Source organism: Camellia sinensis, chromosome 2 (assembly GCF_055761805.1).
Source record: "Camellia sinensis isolate YWXY chromosome 2, ASM5576180v1, whole genome shotgun sequence".
Classification (NCBI taxonomy): Eukaryota; Viridiplantae; Streptophyta; class Magnoliopsida; order Ericales; family Theaceae; genus Camellia; species Camellia sinensis.
In genome coordinates this window covers 198546901-198558553 of record NC_138962.1, presented here as the reverse complement: position 1 = coordinate 198558553, position 11653 = coordinate 198546901, and the positions used below count along the sequence as shown (strand labels likewise).

The following is an 11653-nucleotide window of genomic DNA, read 5'->3' as shown; positions in this document are numbered from 1 at the left end:
AAAAACCAAGTAAGGAATAATGAAATCATTTTTTAGTTCAGACAGGGCGATTTGATAACGCAATCAATGAAGAGCTTCTGACTTCACTGCAAAACGAGGATCATGGGTAGGCGCAAATGGGTAGGAGTGCGCATAAAAAACCTTCGCCATTCCTTATCCTTGAACAGTGTCAGTGCCTTAATGTACTGCACTGGTGGTATGTCCCCAAGCTCTAGTAATGCATCTTGACATGCATCAAGAGAGTAATCATCACCACCTGCACTTACAGCCTCTGTCTCATTTTCTCGTGCACGTGAATGTCCTATTTTTGCTTGTACATAGGATGTGAAAGCTGCGCACACATCATCAAACCCACTTGACCGTGACTTTTTAGAACGACCACTGTCAGTCTGGCTGGTTGTAGGGCCCCTCTTGTGACTTTTGCCCTTTGCTGGATCCATGTACTCATCCCCATATAAGTCAACAGGAATTGCCTCAGCAGCGTTACTCCCACCAGCATTACTCCCACCAACATCAGGGTTCCAAAATTTATTTAACATGCCATCTTCTTCTTCTGAGTCAAGGGCTCCTTGTGTGGATGCATGAGATAAGGCCCCTGTGGCACAACAATTTTCAACAATTTCTGCCATTTCTTGAAAATATTAAAATCCTTTTGTCCTAAACTTCTTCACATTTCTGTTGGCCTACAACAAATACAAATAAAGAATTAAGCACTGTATGTATCATGAAATCTTTAAATTAAAATTATTTAATAGTACAGATTAATGAACAACCTTATCCCAAAATTCAACAGGTGCAACAACAGTGCCTACAATTGGATCCCATCCCAGACCAGTCTGTGCCTGGAGTCGCTTAAATGTCTGATAATCAGCTTTCAATCGCTGATATTTTTGGCGCACCTGTGTTGCTGTATACCGAAATCCATACAAATTGTGCAACCGATTTGCATAATGATTCCAATGCCTAATTGTCCACGAAGTAGTACGGCCAGTTGTTTGATTTTTTCTAACCTCATCTCTCAACATATTAATTAATTTTGTTTCACTTCTGGCCGTCCACATTTTTGTTTCTTGGTTGTCATCAGAATTATTTTCATCCATCTATAAACATACAAATGAAATTTAAACTAGTCTGGGGTAGATATACAACACAAACAGATCATAACAGAGCAAAATGATTTCAAAGAGAACACAGATAAAAAAAAACAGCAGATGATATTATTTAAAGGAAAAAAATAGCGTCACAGATTACTTCAATTCAAATAGCAGAAATATAACCACAACTAATAAAAAAAATCAGGTAACATTATCTTTGAATGGTAGGAGAAAACCAGTAAAAAAGATGTAAGGTTATTTAAAGGAAAAAAATAGCGTAACAGATTACTTCAATTCAAATAGCAGAAATATAACCACAACTAATAAAAAAAAAATCAGCTAACATTATCTTTGAATGGTAGGAGAAAACCAGTAAAAAAGATGTAAGGAAAATGGGACGGGTAGAAAATGAAGTAGGAAAAAAACCAGTAAATAAACCAGTGAAGTTGAAAAGGGGTGGGTAGGTCGACCGGCCGGATGACCCCGGGGAAGACCGGCCGGGTGTCCAGGTACAAGTTGTTCAGAAGTTCTTTTCTTGCAGAAGGTTCAAACAGCTCACAATTCAAAACAACAACCGATCTGAAATGAGAAATAGGCGTCCACAAATTATGAGAAACCATTTGGGAACTGATTTTAACTTCTCAAAAATTATTTATATATAACAGATTCAGATCGATTTAGCAGCTTACTGCTATTCTTCTTCGCAAAAGGTGAAACAATTCAGGAAAATAGAAAACATCTTAAAATAAAAAAAATAGTCCCTTACACTTCTCAGAAAATATTTGAGAATTGATTTCGACTTGTATAAAATCGTTTGCAGTTGAAGGATATATTTACCAGATTCGTGGGACTTGAATAATTATCGCCGGTGATGGAATGTGTATACTGACTTAAGGTAGCACTGTTTCTTCGTCGGATTCGACAATAAATTTCATCAATTTGACCTGAAAGAAAAATAAAATAAAATTAGGGATGAATTTTTCAAATCATTTTCGTATAACAAAATATGTAAATAAATTTGTGAGTTCTTTTACGTCGCAGTCGTCGTTGTTTCGTTGCCCGTAATAAGAATCTTCCACAACGCACAAATCGTAAGGAACTCGATTTGTGAAAGATGATACCAGTATAGAGCGGGTTGGGTGGATCCATTATTTATAAAATCAGTCTTCTCTGTGAAGCCCACCCGTGATAAATCTGAAGTGCCTGTGATGAATCTGAAGTATCTGAAGTACTGATGTTTGATAGACAAGCCTACCCGTGATCAATATAAAGGACTGATGTTTGATGCAGAGATGAGCTTCACGTGAATATTTCAGAGACGATGGAATATTTCAGAGACGATGGAGACGACATAGAAGGACATGAAAGAATGCACAAGAGTTGAAAGTAGAGATACAACCTGCCAAACAGGTTTTCATACTATAATTTGAATTCACACGCGGAAATCTATTTTGAGTGTTCTATCCAAACGTGAAGCGCGAGTTTATATGTTGAAAACTAATTTGAAAATACAACCAAACAGACCCTAAAGTTCTAATTTTTTTTTTCTTTCAATTATTTGAATTTCTAAATATAGGAAACACGTTACAAATTTATTAATTTTTTCCATTTAGTTTAAAAAGATAAGAGTTTGTGTATTTTATGTAATGAAACAAATTAAGAAATTTTTCATTAATTATTAAATTCTTTCTAAATCTACCCCTTTTAAGTTCTCTCTTCCAAAATTGAAACCAAAATTTGTTAATAATTTTTTCATTTACTAAAAAACACATTTAAATTAAAACTCCATGTCATGCTCTTTCTGGCCATTTTCTAAATAAATTTCTCTTCTAATCATAATCGTCATTATATATTTTTCTTCAAAGGAGAAATCTATAACATGCACTTTAAAATGTTACACATCATAAGAAAGTTAAGATTTTTTGTGATAAAAATTATGAATGATTATGGTGTGTTATGCTACTTTGAGATTAAGTTATGAACAGTAAATTTATAGGCGGAGCTAGGAAATTAAGTTAGTGGGACACTTATTAACTGCAAATTTTTATTTAAAAAAAAATCATCATCAATATTAAGATAATAATAATTTTATGAGCTAAATTTAAGCATAAGAACTTAAAAATCATTATTAATAAAAACAAATCAAAATTCAATAATAGTGTGTAATAGCTTGATACGAGATGGTGATGTAAGTTTGTAATTTTAGCACAAAAAATTATGGATTAAAACTCCTAATCTTAGAAAATAAAAACACATCATTCATAACACAAATTATTATAAAATCTATTTGATTTTTATTTGACAGAAAATATTAAAGAGATGATATAGCTTATAAATGATGTGTTTTTGTTGGCTTTTTGGCTTTCGAAGGTTATTTTCGTAATTATGAGCGTGCCAGCAAGGATCAATCAGTCCTTACAGAATTGTAATTGCCAACCAATTATTCAGACGATTGTGTTATGGTTCTTTTAACCTCAATAAAGAGGACTTTTACTGGTGGCTTACTTTAAGCATAAGAACAGTTATATAAATTGAAGCATTTCATTAGTATGAAAAACTTACAATGATCTCAGCCTCGTAGAAATTTACAGCGACAATATACTCGAAAACTACTCCTACAAATGAAGTGCAGTGCAGGAACTCAAAGTACAGAAATGTAAAGAACAAGAAATAAAACTGGAATATGTAAAGTAGGACTGGTTTTCTTTTAGATTTTTTCCGTCCTCTTCTCTGAAGTCCTTCCTGCTATTTATACTCTCCGAAGATAACCATCGAACTGTATTTCAAACCGTCGAACTGCTCCTCCGTGATCACCGATCATGCTACCTTATAAGTAGTTCCACTACACCTTCACTTGCAGTTAGGCTTCCCTCTTATATTCGAATTTGAATGTGAGCAACCGTTGAAACCACGTCACCGTGCATCTCTTTGTTGATCCGCTGCTACTCAGATCTTATAACAACCAATATTAACTGCCACGTGTATGATCAGGATCGAAGACCTGACTGGTCTCCCCATATTACCCTTACTTTGTCACGCGTCGAATTGTCACTGGCTAGCACAAAACATGTAGCCAACATTATCCCCCGCACTAATATGCCCAAGACTTGGTGATATTAGTGGATCAGGGTCCTTTTTCCCACGTCTTAGAACGTGCATGGGTTTTGCATCTTCCCAGAAATGCAACTGTCACTCACCCTCTGTATTAATACTCTCGTTTTGATCCTTTAAGTATTTTCACTGTCTTAGTATTCGAACAGACTGATACATTTCATGGCCAAATTAATTATTTCCTCCAGCGATGAAGCACACGAAGAGTCATATGTCGATGCTATTTCTCATCGAAAGCATGCATTTATTAGCCACCTTTACCCACCTTTCTATATCCAGGTCATGGATGTCTTTGCAAATTACCGACCTTTGGATTACGAACACATTGCTCTTAATCCTTCGATTCAGAAGGCTACAAACATAGACATAAGAAGTTTTTCCTCTGACCTACCTTTACAGTTCGAACAAACTGCTCTCAAACCTTTGATTCGGAAAATTGCAAATATGGACTTGAGAAACTCTTCTTCGCAAATCTCTGTATGGGATAAAGCTGCAACTTCTTCCTCTTCTGGGGGTTCTGACTGGACAAGCTGGTCAATACCTGAGACCTGTGATTTGAAGGAGCGAATCAACCATCATTTTGTTGAGTTCACTGACCCTTTAGAGTTTCCTTCCTATGCTCGAAGTTCAGTTGTTTATCCCTATGTGCCCATTGACCATCGGCATAGTCTAGAGGAGAATCTTCTTGTAGCATGGTATACATCCTCCTTGCCTACAAAGATAGTGCACGCTGCCCCCCGCCCAGAAGAAGCACAAGGGTATAACCCATCATTCTTAGCCCAGAAGACGAAGATCTGTTCTTCTGACTAGCTTGATTATATTAATGCCTTTGTTCCTTCTGTTCCCGTGTCATCTCCGAAAATAGAAGCGTCCACACTTTCTTCTTCGTCTCCCGAAATTGAAGTATTCATACCTTCTCCCCCACCAATTCTTTCCTGGACAGAGAAACTGAAGCTTGCCCTATCCATGGAAAATGTCTTCCCACCTTATAAACCTCTACCTTTTCCTACTCCAGCTGAGCGGAAACAAGCTCAACTTCTGCTTGCAGCTTTCTCTCATTTGCCTTTTAATGTTCTTGAGGACGAAGTCCCTCTCAAGAACCTTCGATGGGCTTGTGATATTCTAACTAGGGGCCATGTCCTTAATCCCCTTGCTCAGGCAGAACTTCATATGTTTCTGGACCAACTTCCATTGTTCTTTAACTGGCATCGAAATTCTGTGGCTACTACACAATCTTTAGACCAACTTTCGTCTCTTCGAATTCATGCTCAGTACGAGGCAGAGAACTTCATTGAAGAATTCGGTGATTTCAAGAATAAAGATTCCGCGTATTGGGATGACTTAGACAATGACGAATTGGAACAAGGATTAAGAGAAGTGGCATTCGAAATAAAGGCTGAAGAGCTCTACTATGAAGTGAGAGCACATCAACTTATGCAGCCAATGCTAGAAAATTTGGGAGATAGAATAAGGAAGGAACAAAAGTTTATTGATCATTGTTGGACTAAATTTCATGATCTTGTTATTTATTCCATTCCTTATTTTTATGAGCTCGAGTTCATACCGAGATAGGGTCATCTGATGTAATAGCTTTGGTCTTAATATAAACAAAATTCTTCTTCATTTGTCATTATTTGACCCTGTCTTCACTTGTGTTTTCACTTGTGTTTTAAAAGTCAACTCAGAGCTTCAAACCTCGAACAATTTCATCCTTTGAATCTGGACTTAATTGTTTTAAATGAAACACTAAATGAGCCAATTGTAAACCTTTCCAATTTGTGGAATAAAGTTGACAGTTTTGGCTGATTTTCAATTAGAAACAGTGCTTCGAATCTAGCAATCTTATACTTAAAGTCTGTATTAACCATAGTCAACATCTAGTCATTGTCATTATTGCTTTTGATGTTTCAAACACCAAATCCCATCCTTAAAGAATCTCAAGTTTTGCCTCGAAGGACATTACCTTTGTTAAAAACCTAAAAACAGGTCTCTAAACTCTTTTAAGTGAAATAAACACTCGAGTATTTTTATATTTTGGGTATGGCAACCTGCTTCGAAGCCGGCTTCTCTGTTTCGAAGCCGTTTGACTTGGCTTCGAAGCAAAATATCTTACTTCGAAGCTAGCCTCAATAACTGGGCTTTGTTTTTCCCTCCAAAAGCATCAATATTGAAGGAAGCTTTTGTATTCGCACTTCTAATACTTAACAGCTCATGTAATATATTTTCAAATACGAGGGCTTTAAAAACCCTTTTGTTTCGTGCTCTAAAATCACTTGCTCTTCTAATCGCACAAACCCCTCTTACTACCGATCTTTGGATTCTCTCTACTTCCTTTCCCGGTTTCACTTTCAAGAAAAGCATACTGTCAATGGCTTCTCCTTTAAATCAGTCGTAGAGCGTACAAGCCCATTTATGGCCCTGAAGAGGATTATTGATGCAGAATGTGAAAAGTACAAAGCTGGGGAGAAAAGCGCTATTGATGGACGCATCTTTGTCCCTCGTCGCCATGTGCAGCTAGACTACATGCTCGGGCCCATAATCAAAGAGATCCTTACTGAGCTCCCAGCCCTGTATCCCCGACTGGAAAACCAATGTCTTCTCTATGAAGGTGGTCTTGACTGGAGGAACTGGAGGATAAATCGCCCCCACCGATGCTGGCCCACGGTGAGACCAGAGTGGCAAGAATGGTATGATCGGGTTATTCCTGCTAGGACCCTGGACCTTCAAGAACTCTGCCTTCTCGATGCCCTCAGACTATCTAGGGTAACTATCTCAGAGGACCCTTTCCTTATTCCTGCTGCCCTATGTTTTTGGAATGCTGTCTTTAACTTTTTTCAATTTAGATGTGGGATGATGGCCCCTACTGTTCTTGATATTTGCCATTTACTGGGACTATCTCCCATTGGCACCCCTTTCGGACCGGATTATCCTAATTTAGCAGTCCCTTTCTCTCTCCCCTCCCTTAACTCATCTTATAGTGATTTCGCTAGAGCTGAGAATAAAAGAGAGGGCCCTGTGACTGATAGGGAATTCTTTTCTTTCTTATTGTATTGGCTTTGCAAATTCCTTTTTTACACCTCCTCTCAGAGAATCATGCCTGAATTTGCCCCTCTTGTCAAAGCCTTTGTTTTACAGAAAAATGTGGCCTTAGCCCCACATGTTCTAGGTCACGTATATAGAGTCTGCTCCATTTTCTGTGAGAAACCCTTAGATGCTAATCAAGGGGGGTCATTCTGGATCTTTCAGTTTTGGCTTTTCGCCTATTTTACTGAGTTACAATCCAAATGCCTTAAATTTTCCGAGCCAAACCCTCTTACTCATGGCATAAGGTTGGCCAATGCTTCACTTTACCCTTCTATCTTTGCTTTTTACTTCTCTTTCTTTCACCAGCTTCCAGCCTCCCTTCCTACTTACCGTTTTCGTCCCTTCGAACCTTCCATTGGTCCATCTTGGTTAAGGAATTTCCTAAGTGACCAGTCTTGTACTTTACCTATTCACAAAGATATATGGGTTTCCATTCTGATTCCTAGAGAGTTATTTATCGGGACTTTGAACCCAAAGGCCTACAAATGCATTGCTGAACCTTACTGTCTAGCTCAATTTGCTAGACAATTTGGCCTCACACAAGGGGTCCCAATACCTCTCTGTAGCAACACAAATCTCAGCCTCACTAGAAGGGATCTGAAAGTCCGGAAATCCAGGCTAGAAGAGGCAACTTTTAAATTTATAGACGACTTGGCCAACTTCGAGTACACCCCTTTCATTCCTCAAGGTACCGTGTTGAAAAGGTACCAAAACTGGTGGGTGACTAACATGGAGATTTATTTGGCCATTTCACCTTTAAACCTACTAACGGTGTTAGATGTGACCAAGCCCCAAGAAACTGGGGTTGTCACTTCTTCCACTGTTTCAGATATAGCACATGCTACAACACAATCTGCTCCTGCTGCTTCAATTTCTCCTAGAGTTACTCGGGCTGTCTCGAAGAAAGGTATACCCTTGTCCCTTCTTCTTTTGTCTTTTATAATGCATTTTGCTTTATCTTTAATTCTTCTTTTGTGGAGGTGGTCAATCACAAAAGAAAAGGTGGTCAATCACAAAAGAAAAGGAGGCTCTTTGAACTTGAGAAGGAAACATCCGATATTCAAGGAGAAGAAACAGATGAAGAGGAAGAGCTACCTTTGAAAAGAAAGAAGAAAGTGATCGTCCTTTCATCTGACTCGGTTAGGGATGAGACAACTGCCAGAGAGATAAAAGATGAATTCATCTCTTCGGAATCCAGATCGCAGCTTGAAAAAGTTGAGGAAAAAGTTGAGAAAGAAATTGAGAAGGAGCAGACCCTGCCAATACAGAGGAAAAGGAAAAGAAAGGTGACTGTCTCTCCTTCTGATATGGTCGAAGACTCTGATTCTGAGACAATCGCCAAAGCAATGGAGAAGAGAAAAAAGATGTCTTCTTCCGCTCCTGTCTTGGTTGAGGATACCATCCATGAAGCAGCCGTCAAGACAGTAGAACAAGAACATTCTAAAGCCATGATTGTCTTCGAGAGAGCTGAGAAGAGACGGCAGCAACAATTTCTGAGAGATGAAGCTGCCGCTACTGACATACTACAAAGGAAAACTGCAAGAAGGCAACAAACTACCAGACATTACACCCTTCGTAGTTCTCCCGCCATTGCCGACACTTCTGGAGCAGGTAATTTTTATGCTCCTGCGATTTTTCCTCTGTCAGCCTTTGGTATTGAGGTTTAACATTGCCTTACATTTCTTCCTCTTGCAGCAGCAACTTCTGAGTTCATCTTTCCAATGAGACCTCTCTCCGTTTCACTCGAGGTTGATCAGATGCAGGATGTAAGGACTATTTAGACCATACTCCCACTTCCACGGTCTACACTTCCTGCACTTTTCTTGAGACCAAGCATTCCTGCACTTCTTTCTCTTGGTTTGACTCCACGTCTTTCTTACTTGACTCTTGAGTTTCCTCAATTTACTTCTTTGTCGAGTCTTGCTCCTCTTTTTCCTTCCAATGAGATTCCAACTGCTACCTTATCTTTGATGGGTGCTGACAGCTCTCCAACTCGTGACTTATCACCCTTACCTAGCTCCAGCCCTCCTTCACTTGATTCATTGGTGGCTAGGACCATGGAGACCATCAAAGATGCTCCACCCATTTCTCCTATCCCTATGCAATCTTCCGTGTCTCCCATGGCAACTCTCTCTGAGCCCCTCATGTCTAATGAAGAAATTGATGTCTTTGAAGCAAGATTAGCTAGTCTTTTTGACATCACCTCTACTTCTCCGACATTCGATGAAGAGGCTGAGCCATTAGTTTTGGCTGATTCTTTGCTGGAAATTTTTGAGAGCTTTCCTTCCTCCAGCAGCCAACCTTCTGTACCTTTGATAGACTTGGACACCTGTCTGGACCTGTTAATTTCTTTTTCAAGGATTCCCTTCGAGGCTCTACAAAGGCCTATAATTAAAAATGGGTTTCTTCAATGCTGCAAACTTGCTGAGCAGTCTGGTATGGATGTCTCAAATCACCTATCCCAGGCAGCAGCTACTATCGATTTTTACATCAGCATTTGTCATGCTGCCAAGGCTGCAGATGAGAAATTGGTTAGAGACCAAAGTTTTGTTTCTCAAGTGCATACTGAAGTATCGAAGCTTAAGGAACAACACTCCTCTGCTTCTCACTTTCGAACTTAACTGCTGGAGAGGAAAGCTCAACTCGAAGAGGAGTTTTCTGCAGTGAATCAAGCCTTACTTCGAACTGTCCTCAAACTGCAAATCACCAATCAAGGGCTGACCGATCAAAAGAGAGACATGGTTGCAGCTATTCAACTATTTTCGCCGTTTACCAATAGGAAATCTGTTGTACAAAAACAGCTAAAACATTGTAATGATTTTTGGGCCAATTTGTGGCACGATATACTTGACTCCCTATAAAACATTTCCTTGTTTATTATCTTATGTTCTTGTACTCAGTGTTTATTTTGTTCCTGTATTTCCCAAATAGTTAGAAAATAAGGCTTTAAATACCTGCCATTAATCTTTTTGGGATGCATATAACCATTCAAATTTTTCAAATGGTATGCTCCAAAAGGCAAAACTCTATGAATTTGATATGGTCCTTCCCAGTTAGGTGACCATTTGCCAAATTTATAGCTTTTAATTCCTATTGGAAGTATTGTCTTCCACACCAAATCACCTTCATCAAAGCCAACGTGCTTGACTTTCTTGTTATAATTTTTGGCTGCTTTCTTCTTCTGAAAGAGAATGCTATTTAATGCCAAAATTCTAGCTTCATGTATGTCTTCTAACTCCAAGCACATACTCTGATAGTACTGCTCATGATCCAACTGGTCTTGGCATCTTACCCTTAAGGATTTAACATTGATCTCCACAGGTAATACTGCATCATGCCCATAAACTAAGGCATAAGGAGTGACTCCTGTGCTTGACCTTGGGAAAGTTCTATAAGCCCACAATACATCTAACAATAAGTTATGCCAATCTCTAGAATTATCTTCCACAACCTTTTGTATTCCCTTTTTTAAGGACTTGTTAGATGACTCAGCTTGACCATTGGCTTGTGCGTAATATGGGGTGGAATTAACAAGGCTAATCCCAAACTCAGCCACAAAAGACTTTACCATTTTCCCATCAAAAATAGTCCCATTATTAACCGTTATCGTTTGTGGGATGCCAAATCTATGGATCAAATCTTAAATGAACCCAATAACCTCCGTCTAATCTACAGCTTTGTATGGCTTAGCTTCGACCCATTTGGTGAAATAATCAATAGCTACCAAAATGAAACAATGATGCTTCGAAGAGGGAGGGTGTATTTTTCCCATCATATCCATGGCCCATCCTCTGAACGGCCAAGGCTTTACTACTGCATGTAGATCGGTTATGGGCGCATGCCTTATTGTACCATGCTTTTGACATGCCTGGCAGCCCTTTGCATATTCTATGCAGTCTTTAAGGATAGTTGGCCAATAATAGGAATGTCTTCGAAGCAGCCATCTCATTTTTACACCAGGCTGATGTGCACCACAGATGCCTTCGTGAACTTCAGCCATAGCTATTAATGCTTCTTTTGGCCCTAAACATTCCAACAATAGACCATCTCCCCTTCTTTTGTAGAGATCATTGTTATATATGATGTATTGCACAGATTGCAATTTAACTCTTCTGCTGACTTTTGAGGATGGGCCAGCCAAGTATTGTATTATTGGATGTCTCCAATCTTGTTCCTGCAGATCATTATAATTGATTTCCAGGACCATATTCCTCTTATTTGAGGGTGGTATAGATTTTTGATATGTTGTTTGGCTTACATCCCACTGGGTACCATCCTTTCTCTTGAAATTCGAAACTTTCTGAGCCACATCATTAGCTCTATTATTCAAGAATCTCGGAACATAAGTTACATTTACTATTTCA

At 38.8% G+C, this 11653-nt stretch overlaps 1 long non-coding RNA gene across 1 annotated transcript; it reads right to left on the bottom strand.

The window, feature by feature from the left end:
* Window positions 1-799: 799 nt before the first annotated feature.
* On the bottom strand, window positions 800-2615 carry LOC114303037 (uncharacterized). Its single transcript, XR_003643591.2, has 3 exons — window positions 2129-2615; window positions 1932-2038; window positions 800-1100 (listed from the first exon to the last, which is right to left on the bottom strand). It is a non-coding gene; the product is annotated as an uncharacterized LOC114303037 (long non-coding RNA).
* Between the last annotated feature and the right edge of the window lie 9038 nt (window positions 2616-11653).